The sequence below is a fragment of the Cricetulus griseus genome, chromosome 4 (assembly GCF_003668045.3).
Source record: "Cricetulus griseus strain 17A/GY chromosome 4, alternate assembly CriGri-PICRH-1.0, whole genome shotgun sequence".
NCBI classification, from domain to species: Eukaryota; Metazoa; Chordata; class Mammalia; order Rodentia; family Cricetidae; genus Cricetulus; species Cricetulus griseus.
Genome location: NC_048597.1, coordinates 64959399 through 64973975, shown reverse-complemented (window position 1 = coordinate 64973975; position 14577 = coordinate 64959399). Strand labels below are relative to the sequence as shown.

The following is a 14577-nucleotide window of genomic DNA, read 5'->3' as shown; positions in this document are numbered from 1 at the left end:
AGCCACGCCGCTGGCCACCATCCGGTGCCGATAGAGCTTCCCGCAGCACCGCCGCCCGGAATACCGAGGGTCCCACAACGGGCGAGCGCGACTAGCAGGCGACCCTCCCTGCCCCCAGCCGCCGATGGAACGGCCCGCTCCGCCGCCGTCACGTGGGCTCCTCCTCCGTGACGTCGCCGTCTTCGCTGTAGCAAAGCTCGGCCTCTGGAATTCTGAGAACTAATTTGCTATTCGGTGACATAAGAGGGGGAGTGCGCTTCGCTTTCCCGGGGTCTGGGGCTAATTCTTCCTCTTCTACCCATAAACTCGGCTCCTCGAGCTAAATACACAAAAGGGAGCGAGAGATTTGAGCCGTTGGAACAAGTATGTTAAGAGGCAGGTTTAGAGAGGCGAGTGAGAGAGAAAACAATAAATGCCACAGCTCCTTCCAGCTAGAATATTAGGCACCACGAGAAAAATATTTGCCAAGCAGTTTTCGGTGGGTTCATTTGTTTTCTTTTTATTTGGGACAAAGTGTGTGTGGGGGGGAGGTGAGGGCTTTTTTTATTTTCCTTTTGGGGTGGTGGCTTGGGATTGCTTTTTTTTGTTGTTGTTGTACTTTGATGATTTAGAGGATTTTTTTTTTTTTTTGCTTCTGATTTTTGCCTTTTGCAAGTTTGTGGTGTTATGTAAATCGTAGGAACGGTCACCCGTTGGTTTTATTGTCTCTGTGTTCTTTTCTTTCCCTTTTGAATCGCTCAGGCATTTAAAATATGCATTATTTCAACCCTAATACCATTGACAGAAGCTTAAATTTTTTGGCCACCTATGACAACCTCAACCTCCACTCCCCCCCAACACACACACACACACACACACACACACACACACACACACACACACACACACACACACACACACACACCGCCCTTGTGTAGTTTCCTTTTCCTCTTGGACTTTTACTGAAGGGAGGTTTTCCTGCACTTGAAAGAGATGTGTAGAAGGATTTGGTTTGGTTTGTTTCTTTCCAGGACAGCAAGTGGTGGGTTTACTTTTTCTGTTACTGTTGACTCTTAGGAAATTTCTTGATCTTAGAAATGTGTGTGGGGGTACGTGTTTGCTTGTCTGCTACAAGATTCTCTGAAGCCAAATACATGTTTGTGTTTTGCTTTTTCTTAAGGTCTTGAGCATATTTTTCCTACCCCCAACCCCCACCCCCGGTTCGTTTCAAGGTCGTTGGGGAAAAAAAATCTCTTCAGTATGTGTTGAAGGGATCAGCCTGAGGGAATTCTAAAGGCCTGGCTGCCAGGATCACAGATACTGCGCGTATTGAGAACAAGCTGTGCTACAACTAGGCGCACTGCACGCAGCCGGGTCTTCTCGGCTCTGGAGGCTCTGGAGCAGAGCTGAGAGGAGGAGGGGGAATCTTTCTTTCCCTTCTTTCTTCCTTTATTTTAGGAGGCGAATGCAAGACAGAATCTTTTTACTGTGGGCCCTAGTTTGTTTGTTCGTAGCTGCCAGTTTCCCTCTTTAAATGTTGGTTGGGGCTTTTTGCCCTCCTACTCATCGCTGAATGAGGGAGACTCTTGTTTCTTTTATGTCTGTCTCATGGAAGAAGGGTGTGAGGGAAAAATAATATTCGGATTCTTTAAGAATTAACCCAAAGTGTTTGGAGCAAAAGAGGCTTTCAAAGGTCAGGCTGTTCTGGGCTTTAGCTGTGAAAGTCCTTCAAGTGGCTCGTTAAATCATGGATGGGTTCTGAAAGGCTCTGCAAAATGTCTTCACATATTAATTTCTAATGAATATCTGGGGACCACAACCCCAAATGTGGGCTTTAAAATAGGGATTGTGAGCAGAGCTCTGCCACTGCTGATTGTTTGGGTTTTGGGGGGAATCTCTGCCCCCTGAAAGGTCCTATAAGAAGTTTCAGTTATGCTGTTGTTAGAGCAACACACCACCACTCAAAAGGTCATGTCATAGGTTTTAGAACTGACAGAGTTTTCCACAGGGGTTGGAACTTACAAAATCTGTTGTCTGTCCCTGAGAAGTCTGAATATCTTAATACGTATTGGCAGATGGATAACTGCAGTCCGGGTGGAAAAGCTGTCTTAGGGAGGATTTTTGAGGCATACACATAGGCCTAATCCTACCACTATTGTGGAAATGAACGTTTTACTTCCCAAGACACATGACTGTCAAATGGGTCCACGCTGCCGGGGAGCAGGGTAGCTGCTTTTGGGTTTTGTATTTAGAGTCACCATTCCCTCTCATTTTAGAGTATTAAATAAATCCCATTGGACCAAAATGACATCCCAATTTTTCTGAAGTGATTTTCTTTGTGCAGCTAGCTATCTACCTTTTCTGAATAGTAAGTACTCCGGGTTTCTCAATTCCTGTAGCTTTGCAACAGAAACTGTATGGTTTTGCTATATTGTTGTTCCTATAAATGGAATTGCTTTTATTTATTTATTTTTGATTATTTTTCTCCTCAAAGTGGCCGTGTGCCTCATCCCCTGACTCCTGTCCTTAAGCCTTATGGACTCAAATATCTTGTCCATCTTGTGTTCCCTTTGCCACTCCACGCTTAGCCCCATGGGGGCGCTGCAGAGCAAAGGGAAATGTGCTCCCTCAGGCAGTCGAGCCAGCCAGAGTGGGGGCTGGGAAGGAATTTACCCTTCTCATACCTCAAGCCCGCTTTGATTCTCTCAAGAGTTTCCGGAGCAAGAGCCCACCGGGCCTGCTTATAGATAATTACCCTATCACCAGAGGCCTTACATCCTCCCTGGGATCGTGTGCCAGAGTCTGTATTACCCTGCTGGGGTTTTGTTGTTTGTTGTTTGTTGTTTTTTTTATCCTCTCTCTCACTCTCTGTCTGTCTCTTAACCCCTACCCCCCATCAAAGTGTTGATTTGGAAGAAATTGACCAGAACAGAAGGAGGCGCCTACTTTTTGCGGAGCTTCTTTTCTCTCTACTGAATGAGTGTTGAGGAAAATTGTGCACTCGCCTTTCAATTTCCTCAATTCCTAGGAAAGTAACTTTATCAAGTTTTATACCAATTTATTCTCTTCCTGAATGTCCTTCCTTCTCTCATTATTGGTCTCTCTCCATCACTTCCTCTATGTGGGCTCCCTGAATTCTACAGTGCTATTATTGGACTTTTAAAAAATGAGACAAATATATTCGGATTCTCTTAAATTATCCTCATGGAGCCCACACAAGTGATTCCATGCCCTGGGTCCTAAGAATTATGTCTGCAGACTTGAGAACACTGTATCAACTAATGCCATGATTTAATGCTTCCTGGTTGCTAATACGCAGAATAGAGGGCCTGGCCAGCTTCCATGCTGACCCATGGACTCGGCATAGGAATGGGTCCCTGAGCATAGCTGCTGGGTAAATATAAGCTTTATTACAAAATAAAATATCCCAGTACTAATATTACACGTGTTTAAAGTATGGAACACATTTCACACACAGTTCCTTTCACAAAACCTTTCCCACAATCCAGCCATATTTGAAAAGGAACCCAAGGGGGATAAACAATGTCCTGTCCGTGTCCCCCCCCCCCCCGTAGGCTTTGAAGTTTGCCCCACCTGTTAGGAGTTTCTGGGACCTCCATAGGTCTCTAAACTGTCCTATCCCAGGATTGTAGATTTTAGGAGAAGGAGCCTTACAGATAATCACTCCTCTAGTCCCTCTTCCCCAAGGCTAGACAGGTCCCATGAAGGGGTATTGCTAACCTAGAGTCTCAATTGAAAAGAAGTCTGTGTGGTTTGATGGCCCTGTATCATTTCTGAAGCTCAGGATGACCGGACAGACTGGGCTTGGGGGTGTATATCCTGTTTCTTGCAGAATGGAAGAAAGTAAGACTCATTAGACCCCCTGTAAACTGCAGCAGGTTCTGAGAACCAACTCCAGATCATGCCTATGGGAATGCGTTTGGTCTTTTGGGTTTGGTTATGTGCACAGCCTGGGCTGTAGAACTCGACACTACTTTTAAAGAGTCCAGGGAGATGTTTGTTAAAGTTTGCCTCTTTATTCTGTTTCAGACCACTCATTTAGAGCTGCTACAAACAAGCCAGGCAATATCTGTAATTGCAGCACTTGGGAAGGTGGAGGGGAAAGGATTAGTTGTTCAAGGCCATCTTTGGCTGCATAGTGAGTTGGAAGCCAGCCTGTGCTGTATGAGAACTCACTCATCCCTGAAAAACAAACTAAACAAAAACAAACAAAAAACCAACCTGATGAAAGCACCTTTGTATATTATCCTTAGACACAGGATAAGGCTTTTGTGCATTTTAAAGAATAGAGGGGTAGTAGAGTCAGGGACATTGAGGGAAGAGGAGGAAATAGAGCAAAAATGTAGAACTATTGAGACAGAAGAGGACAGACAGACCTAGACAGATTCCTAAGTACCACCTTCTGGAGAGGCTACAGCCAATTTCATTTTCTCCTCCTGCTCAAAGCAGGTTCGTTCGCTCATTCATCTCCTCCTCCTCCTCCTCCTCCTCCTCCTCCTCCTCCTCCTCCTCTTCCTCCTCCTCCTCCCTCCTCTTCTTCTTCTTCTTCTTCTTCTTCTTCTTCTTCTTCTTCTTCTTTTCTCTTCTTCCTCCTCCTCCTCCTCTTCTTCTTTGTCACTATCATCATCTGCTGCTTTTTAGCAAATCTTTCCAGCCTGACTTAAGAATTTTTCCATCACAGTACTGATTGTCCGTGTTTTCCTCGCTTATTTAGACGGCCATGAATATCTGTATTTTAAAATAGAGAAGTGCTGGGGACGGGAACACGCGATCATTTGGTGTTTTGCATTCGATCACTGTTTTGAGTAGCAAGGTTTTCACTTCCTATGAAACCTTAGCATGGGGAAAAGCGGAAACTGGACTGTCAAGTGAGAGGGATTCGTGGAGGAAGGGACTGGAGTATTTGTAAACTCAGAGTGGCTAGCCTGCCTACCAGGCTGCTGCTCTCACTACTACCTGAGGCTAGGAGTGGAAAAACTTGATTTACGTGTTGTGCCTGCCTTTTTTTTCTTCTTCCTCCCCATACCGCCCTCTGTACACCTGACCATGCCCAAGCCTATCTGAAGCTGGCTTGGTGGCAGGGAAAGCTGGAGAGTGGAAGAATGTGCGGAGGGGAGGGAGGGCTGGTACTTTTCCATTCACCATCTCCACAGTGGCTTTTCTTGTTTATTTCAGCCTCCGCCCGCAGAAACTTTTTCAGCTGCCTGAAATTCAAGTCATTAAACTGTGTCCCCTGAGGTCAGGCTGCCGAGGCTGGGTACGTGTGCCCTATATGCCAGTGTCTATGTAGTCTGTGCACACACAAAGAACACAAACCTGGCTCTGAGGTACATAGAGTGAGGGAGAAGAAAAAACCTGGGCTGGCTGCCAAAGCTCTTGGTTTCTAATTACAACTCTGCCTGGAACTTTTCACCAGACAAGGGGCAAAGCCACTGTGATGGCTCGGTTTCCTCGCCCGTGTAAAGGGACGGTAGCCCAGTGACTTGCAGGCTACCGTTGTGCTTCAACTTCTATGACTCTGTATCTAGACATACATTTATGTCGCTTTAGAATTGGGGGGTGGAAAGGTCTGTTGTGTGTCTGTGTCTGAGGTGGAGCAAGAGGTTAAAATGTAAGCTTCGGAGTAAAGGAAGGCAGTCCTCAAATACTCACCTTATCAATTTTTAACCAGTTGTAGACCAAAGTCTCCAATTGTGCTGAGTGAGTCCAAAAGCCAAAAGCCAAAAGCCAAGTGAACTTCCCAACACTGAGGACCCCAACACGCAGGTTCTGAGGCCCGGTGCCCTTGCTTTCCCTCACTCATGGTCAGAAGTAGCAGACACTAGGTGCTTTTTTGCCTTTCAGGGTTTTCTTTTGTTTTTTTCCTTTAATATTCATTTATTCATTTTTGTTTTGGAAAAGGGTCCCAGTCAGTGATAGAAATGGAAGGACGGTTGTAACCTGGGTAGTCTTTAAGCCACCGGGCTTCTTGTGAATATGAGAAATATTTCATGACATAGGGAAGGAGGCAGTACGGGCAAGCAAGCAGCTTCCAGGATGTGTTAGACCAAGCTGGAAAGGAATGACACCTCCTTTCTATTGTTATTTCCTATACGTTTTTGTTCTCTGGTCTTTAGAAAGAAAGGCCTGAAGTCTCTTAGACATGATTGTCTAAATAATCTATGACCTTGTCCTGTCATCATCACAAAATAATACAGTTCCCTTAAGTTGTTAGCGCTGCTTGCCCTACCAGCCTTCCACCACTTGGACTACATGAATCCTGGACCTGTGTGTGAGCCAATTACATTCCTTCAGCCTAATGCTATTGAGAATTGTGGGAAAGGTGCAAGAGTCCTTCCCATTAACCAGGCCAATGTAACTGATCTTATTTTAACTAGAAGTTGAGCCTTAGACAGAATGCATTCACCATGTACACTGTCACAGAGTTGGATGTAAAGCTCATGCCCAGGTCCTGAACTCGCTATGCTTACTGTGTGGAAAGAGAAAGCAGGCATAGGGTGGGCGGTCCTGTACGAAAGCTATTTTACACATCAGTGTTAGTGGAATCCTGTTAGGGGTGTGCTCACAAGACTGAGAGAAGGTCATAAGATGCAGGTCTTATGGTCAGGACCATAGAGTTACACGGGACTGTGATTTTGCTACTCTCAATAAGTCTGTGGCATCTTACAAAAAGGCATCCTAACTCTGTATATGTGGGTGCTTAAAATGTAAGATTTGAAATTCATTTGGCCTAGAAGCAATGGCCAGCAGCTGGCATATCAAGTCCTCAAACCTTAGTTTCTAATATTTGAGTCAGGTTTTCTCTATGTAGCCTTGGCCATCCTGGCAGTCCTCTGCAGACCAGGCTGGCCTCAAACTCAGAGATCTGCCTGTCTCAGCCTCCTGAGTGCTGGGATTAAAGGCATGTTCTACCATTGCCCAACAGCCTAATATATTTTAATAACAAGGAAGCAAGAAAGAAGGCTCCTTGGAGAAAGGGCTACATTTAGACCCAGGGCGGGAAATCGACTAAATAAAAATGAAACACCATGGAGTACACAAAGTACTTAATTCTGAAAACAAATCTACAGTCATGGGACTTCCCAGAATATACAGGACCCTGGTGCAGAGCTCCTGTACCGAAGAAGGACAAATCTGGGCAAAAAAAAACAGAACACTATTTCAGATTATTATCTAAAATATGGAATAAGCATCCACAGGTCCATGTGATATAAATAAATTATTTCTAAAAATTAATAAGGGGAAGAGAAAAGACAAATATGCAAAAATCCAAATAATTTATATAGGGGAAGCATGAATCCTAACTCTTTATAGACATTTATTTGCTTATTCACCCATTCATTTGTGAGTGTGTGTGTGTGTGTGTGTGTGTGTGTGTGTGTGTGTAGGTCATAAGACAACTTGTTAGTGTCAGTTTTCTTTTTCCACCTTTGGGGTCTGGGGATCAAAAAGTCATGGGGCCTGTTAGCAAGCACCTTTATCTACCTCGTTATCTTGCTGGCCCATAAACCCCTATCTCTATGTATAGATTTCATAGAACCTTTTCCCAAAGATACAGTATGTAAAACTGAGTAATGGAGAGTTAAAATGAAGAAGTCTGGCAAATCCCGTCTCAGCCTGTGAGCAAGAGCACTGCCAACAAAAATAAATCATATTGGTATTATGTTCCCTTCCTAGATATGATAAAAGTGGAGTTTTATATTTGTGATCTTTTTTCCATGCCTATAGCTAATCATAAGAAAAATACCAAACATACTAATAGGAGTATCCTACAAAACACTTTCCCATCATCCTCAAAACCATCTGGGGGGTCTGAAACAAGGGAAGTCAGAGGGACTGATTTCTCTTGTCACAGCCAAGAGCAGCCTAAGTGAGATGGCAGCCAAATAGGGGAGCAAGCTGGATGGGATCATTGGCTAGGAAAAGCCGTAAGAGAAACTTAAGCAAGACTGAATCAATGATAGCACGGCAGTGTTGTTTAGAAACTACCAACAGCAGGGGAAACTAGGTGCAGGATCACTCTCTGGACCACTTCTTCACTTTTCTATTAGTGTAAAATTATTCTTAGAAATAAAGCCTATACTCAGAAGATAATATTTATGTGTTATTTTTTTAATGTTAGAAACATCAAAATAATGACCTGGACCTCTATTGGATTCAGATAGGATCTTATTATCACTCAAAGTAGAGTCAAGACAGTATGTTTATTTATTGTCTGTACTATATATTTATTCATTCATTCATTTGGTTCTTTGAGGCAGAATTTCCCTATGTAACCCAGACTGGCCTCATGATCCTCATGTCTCAGCTCCCAGGGTGACTAGAGCCATCAACTAACTTTCCCAGTTTTTCTGTTTATTCTCCTAGCTCCTAAATTGAAAGCAACATAGCTTTTGTGTGCCACCATCTAGATAAAGAGCCATGAGAACACTAGGGAGACGGCCAAGGCCAAATGTAGCTGTAGGAGCAGATGACCCAAGCCTTTTCATCAATCCACATGCTTAGCATTTCTCTGTGGAAACTCTCCATGGAAACAAAACTCTCAGTAAACCTGCCATCAACCCATATGGGACACATGGAACCTAGGGCTTTGTTACTGAAGTTGTGGGAGCCCTCAACATCTTTCCAGAGTGTCTGATTTTATTCAGTAACTCTAGTGGAACTCTAGGTCATCAGAGTTGTAACTCTGGATGTATAGACGGGCATGGACTGAACTGCCAGCCACGAGCTTCCCTTCATTAACCTCATCCAACCTCACAGTCTAAATGGGCAAAGCCTCTAGCTTAATCTTTGTGATTAAACTGAGCTATATAAGGCTATTTTCATACAACTATGCTATATTCTTTGAGCATATTCCCCCCCCTGCCCCATTCTAGTCTCATCTTTTTACTCACAAGTTCTATGTTTAGAGAAAATCCAGAAAGGTACATAGTTTACAAAGACCACTTAGGGAGTTTTTGTGGCTATGTTCCATAAGATCTACACTGAGTCAGCTATTTAGCTATTTAGCCACAATGTCTACTTTAGTAAACCGACAATTACTACAACATCATTATGCTTAATGACTTAAAATGTCCCATTCATTTCTAGTTGTTTGTCAGTATCGGAGACTTCTAGTTCTAAAACATTCAAGTTGAGCGTCTCTTTCCTTCTCTCCTTCTCTCCTTTAGCTTTTTCCACATCAACCAGCCTCTATGTCAACTATTTTTAGGCTTTGAACCAACTCTTACATTGTATATAGAACATTTAAATAATTCTTGGAGAAAAGTTGTGAGACAGCCCTACTGTGACTAATACGACTTTTCCAGAAGCCTAGCTGGTCACATGTGTCAACAATCATAAACACAGTCATGCCCTTTGACTCAGTACTCTACTTCTAGGAATACATGCTTTGGGTATAGTTGAACATGCAGGAAAGCAAAATCTTTGAATGAATATATACCTGTTAGTATTGCATCAAATAGCAAAACTTTAAATTTTTAATCTACATGTCTGGTCATGACAGGGTTGGTAGAAAGGGTATTAGGTAGACAATGGTTAAGTAACTCACAAAATACTTAGGCTGAAAGGTTGAGATTGAATAATATATATGGGGCTGGGTGTGGTGGCCCATGATTTTAATCCCAGCACTCTTTGAGAGGCAGAGGCATGTGGCTCTTTGTTGAGTCCAGCCAACCTACACAGTGAACACCAGGCTAGTCAGAATGACATGGTGAGACTTGTCTCAAAACAAACAAACAAATATGAATGGTAAAAGACTGAATCTAGATACACACACATATACCATTTATAGGTCCATATAATATATTTACAACTATATTTAAAAATATTTATAGAAAGTAGACTAGATATAAATAAGAGTACACAAGTAACAAAATGTATAGTGGCTGCTTTAGGTTAGTAGGATTATGGATAAACTATTGTTTCCTCCTCTATCCTTTGACTTTGAAAATGTCTAATGTCTATCACCTGTCTCTCCAGCTCACACATGGAAAACCCCAAGTGAAGCAGACAGTGAGTTGCTCCATTCCCAGTTTTGAATAGTTGATATCAAGTTGCAGTCACTCACCTCTGTGAGGCTCACAATGAAAGTGAGAGTGGCCTGTGCACTCCTGGGGAGAGAGCCCTTGACTCTGAAGATACTGGCTTCTCTGACAACCTTTTCTATGGGCATTGACTGCAAAGAGAGAAAATGAATCTGCAGATCTCTGCTCTGTCTCCCGCCCCCTCAATGGTGTGGGTATCTTGTTTGTTAGTGCTCTACAGAGTTTGCAAATGTCAAAGGGTTTCCTGGGTGCTGTGCTATCCTGGCAGCTAAATCCCCAAGACCCTCTGGGGTAAACAGGTGTTTATTTTGATTCCTGATAGCATGCTTGGCTAGCAAATGTTGAAAAACAATAGAGATAAACTATTTCACTGTGTTAGCACCAGAGAATCACAGAGCTGTTAAGAACTTTGGGGATTATACCATTATCAGAGTCACTGGTTTTCAAAGAAGGGCACGGGAGTAGACATCAGTATCTAGATGGTGAGAGCCAGGACCATGGTTCTCATAAGACGCTCCTATCTTAAATGATCGGCACAATTCCTTGCTTCTTCATTCATTTGATTCACACATTGAATTCACACTTGGACTCCCACGTTCAAACTCACACATTCTATTAACCTTTTGTGAGGCAGGCACTGCACTGACTGAATAAAGTGTGGGCTTCTGACAACAGGTGTTCACCATCAACTGAAGATGTAAAGATGCAGAAAGGTGCTGAGATGTGTTTGGGTAACTGTACAAAGATTTGCCCCAAATGTTCTGATTCAGTTCCCAGTAAAAATATGACCTCTCAGAGGCTGTTCCCTGACATGACTCTCATATCCGGGTGAGGCACTGGCTCCGTCATGACAACATCAGCCCTTTGAAGTGCTTGCTCTAGTATTTATTAAGACTGAGTATCACCCAGTCACCTCTATGTACCCTGTGGAAAATTCTAACTCTCCGTGTAGAGAAAGCACTGAAGATGCTCACAGCCTCAGCCTTCTCTACCATCAGCACCATTTTGGCTCAGCTTTGAGTCCATAGCAGCACAGCCAAGAATGTCTTGGGGTAACCCCCAAGGAGAGTAGAGCCCTGTCTTAGCTCTCCCTTGCACTTTCAACCTTGAAAAGTCTATTACTCTGAGCTAAGTGTTCAGATTCTACTCAGTTCTACTATAAGCAAAGATTGCCCAGCTTCATGTTGTTCCATTGCCCAGAACTTCAAGTAACATCCACATCCAGGACTCTAGAATCCAGAATTGTTTACAGCGGAATCTGTGCTGTTCATCCAAGGTCAAGTTCACCTCAGCTGTGTAAGCATTCCAGAACTTTGTGTCATAAACCATAGGTATTATTTCCAGGTGCCAGCCCTGCAATGAGATGAGTTTTCACAGCATTTCAGTCATCAAGACCCAGCCTGCCTCAGGTTGGACCCATTATCCAGGAGCTGTGACTTTTTGTTTTCTGTAGCCAGGCAAAAATAAACAGGATATTATAGCAATCAACTTCCTGTTCCTATAACAAATACTGATGCAATAACATTGAGAGAGAAAACATTTATTCTGGCCAGGATTTTGAAGTCTGGGGCTGGTTCACTGAGCCTGTTGTTTGGGCTCTGTGGCAAGACAACTTATCATGATGGAAGGAAATGGTGCATTCACTGCAAGACTGGAAAGCTGAAAGACAGAGGTCACACCTCTGATGAACTGAAGCCCTCCTAGAAGATCTACCTCTTAGAGTTTTTCACCTCCTAATGGGACCCTTTAACACATGGGACCATTGGGTGTCCTTCCCGATCCAGACTGCACAAATACAAGGGCACATACATAATGCCCAGCTGAGATTTTATCATTTATCCAAAGTCCAGCAGCTGTCAGTGTTTCAACATCAAATTGTTGAGATTAACCTTGCCATTAATAAACACTGATACTAACATTTCAGAAAAATACTTAACAGAAAACAACTAATAATGATGTTTTAATAAAGCCCATAGTTTAGGAAGGTATGTTGAGAATCGAGGAAGTGATGCTTAACCAAAACAAGATGAAGCCCTTTGGGCTCTCTATCTTCTTTCCAATCTCATATACCAAAATTTCCACACCAGACCCCCAGGAATCCCCCAGAGAACCATGCACTGCACCCATAGCCTTGATCTCTGTCTTGAGGTATAAAATCAGGGCTAAGGGGGCCTCATTTTTGTTTTCTCAGCAGATGTCTGACAGACGATGCTCACTTAGAAAATGTTGGCAGAGTTGAAGAAGGAAGAACTGAAAGAGAATTCAGTATGAAGCCGGAGGACCCACCCAGGTTACAGTTCAAAGCTCCACAGTTAACTGAGTTCTCTGGATCTCAGTTTCCTGTTCTCTAACAGGACGACTCTATGAAGGGAGACCTTAACAGGCACTTCATGAGGATTAAGGGCAACAGAGAGAAAGGCAATGATGGTTCAGAGTGGTTTGTGATTGGCTAACTAGGTGGTAATCTGCCCCAGTCACAGGAAGGCATCACCTTATTTGATAACATACTCTGCGATGCACACTATTTCTAGAAAAAAAACGTATTTCAAGTGCCCTGTCTTGACTTTGTAACCACCCTGAAATACGATGATTTCACTTCCCCAAATGCTTTAAGCCTTTAAATACTGGAAGACATACATTTCTGCTAAAGATAAACACTGATCCAAAGAGAATTAAAAAAGATCATCAGAAAGTCCTTTTGTTCTTGAAATGCAGAATTGGAAGCGGACCATTTTCCTGTAGTGGGAACTGAAATCCAGTGTTAGATCCTTGTTTCTGGTACCTCCTTCCCCTTTCTCCCTCCCCTTTTTACTTTAGCTCCTCCCTACGCCTCTTCTATACCCAAATAGGAAAACAGCCGTTGTTTTCAGCTAACTTCACTCTTAGAAAAAGGTACAGTGAATTTCCAACAGACTAAGCCTATGTTCTAAGATAGACAAGGTAGCTGCTTACAATGTTTTCAAGCAATAGAAGTGATGAGTGAGTTCTCAAAATGACAAGGTAGGATAACTATCTACCCTAAAACCCTAAATGATGGAAAGAACCCTGGTCTAACTCCATCCCATGAGAGAATCTCTTAATCTCTCCCTTTCATCTCTGCAGCAAATACAGAGCCATCCCTAGGACATTACAGCAAATAAAAGAGGATCTTCATGGGGGTTACAGAAAATAACAGCATTGGTATTGAAGGGAGAGAGTCAATCCACCAACTGAAGAAGGCAATGATGAAGCAAATAAAACAAGGGATTTTTGACATCAGCTATAGTGTAAAGTCAAAAGAATAATAACTCAAAAACCCATATTGCTTCTGGAGAGATAACTTGGCAGCTAAGAACATTGACTACCCTACCAGAGGATGTGGGTTCAATTCCAGCACCCACATGGCAGCTCACAGCTGTCTCCAGTTCCAGGGGACTGAACACCCTCACCCAGGCAAAACATGCAGGCAAAACACCTATGTATATTACATTAAAGAAAACATTAAAAAAAAAACTACCTTGTGAGGCTGGGGAGACCGATAAAGATGAGTAAAGTGCCTGATGCTTAAGTGTAAAGACCTGAGTTGGGATCCCCAAGAGCCATGTGAAAATCCTGACACAGGGGTGTGGATCTATAACCTAGTGTGCATGGGAGGACAGAGAGGAAAGGCAGGTAGAGTCAGGTCCATCCTCGGATGCTGACAGTCAGTCTGGCCAATTGTTGAGCACTGGGTTCAATGGCAGAGCCTGTCTCACAACATAAGATGGAGAATATTCAAAAAAGACACCTTATTGTTGACTTCTGGTTTCCATACCACGTATATGCATGCATATTCCCACACAGGTGCACACATACCCCGCAACACACACACACACACACACACACACACACACACACACACACACTTAATATTAAAGTCCATCTTGGAGGCCAGAGAGGTGGCTCACTGGATGAAATACTTGGGGACACAAACATAAAGACTGGAATTCAGATATTCAACACCCAGTCACTGTGGTGTTCATCTGTAACGCCAGTGTGTGTGGATGAGTGAAGACAGGCAGATGCCTACAGCCCAATGGCCAACAAGTCTAGATGAGTTGAAGAACTCTGGGTTCAGGGAGAGACCTTGACTCAAAAGATATGATAGAGAACAGTCAACAGAAGATAAAGGAAGATACTCCATGATCAGCCTCTGTCTTCCACATGTATGTGATACAATGCACTCATAATTTATGCACATGTGTGTATGCTCACATGAACATACATATACCATACCCATACAAAATAAAACCAAATAAATAAAATACTAATTTAAGAAGCCTTTCTTTTTCCTCTCTCCCTCTATTTATTTTCCTTAAATATGGGCCCCAATTGTGCCTGGCAGCGGTAGTGACACACGCCTTTAATCCCAGCACTCAGGAGGCAGAGACAGGTGGATCTCTGTGAGTTTGAGGCCAGCCTGGTCTTCAAATTGAGTTCCAGGATAGACTCCAAGCTACAGAGAAACCCTGTCTTGAAAAAAAGAGATTGACCCCCAAACTCATCATGTAGC

General features: G+C 43.2%; 1 long non-coding RNA gene across 2 annotated transcripts in view; it reads left to right on the top strand.

The window, feature by feature from the left end:
* Positions 1–162: 162 nt before the first annotated feature.
* Positions 163–14577, top strand: part of LOC107977773 — a 28414-nt gene continuing 13999 nt past the window's right edge. For both annotated transcript variants that reach the window (XR_004769969.1, XR_004769968.1), the window contains exon 1: positions 163–478. This is a non-coding gene — a long non-coding RNA (uncharacterized LOC107977773). The remainder of the gene's footprint in view (positions 479–14577) is intronic.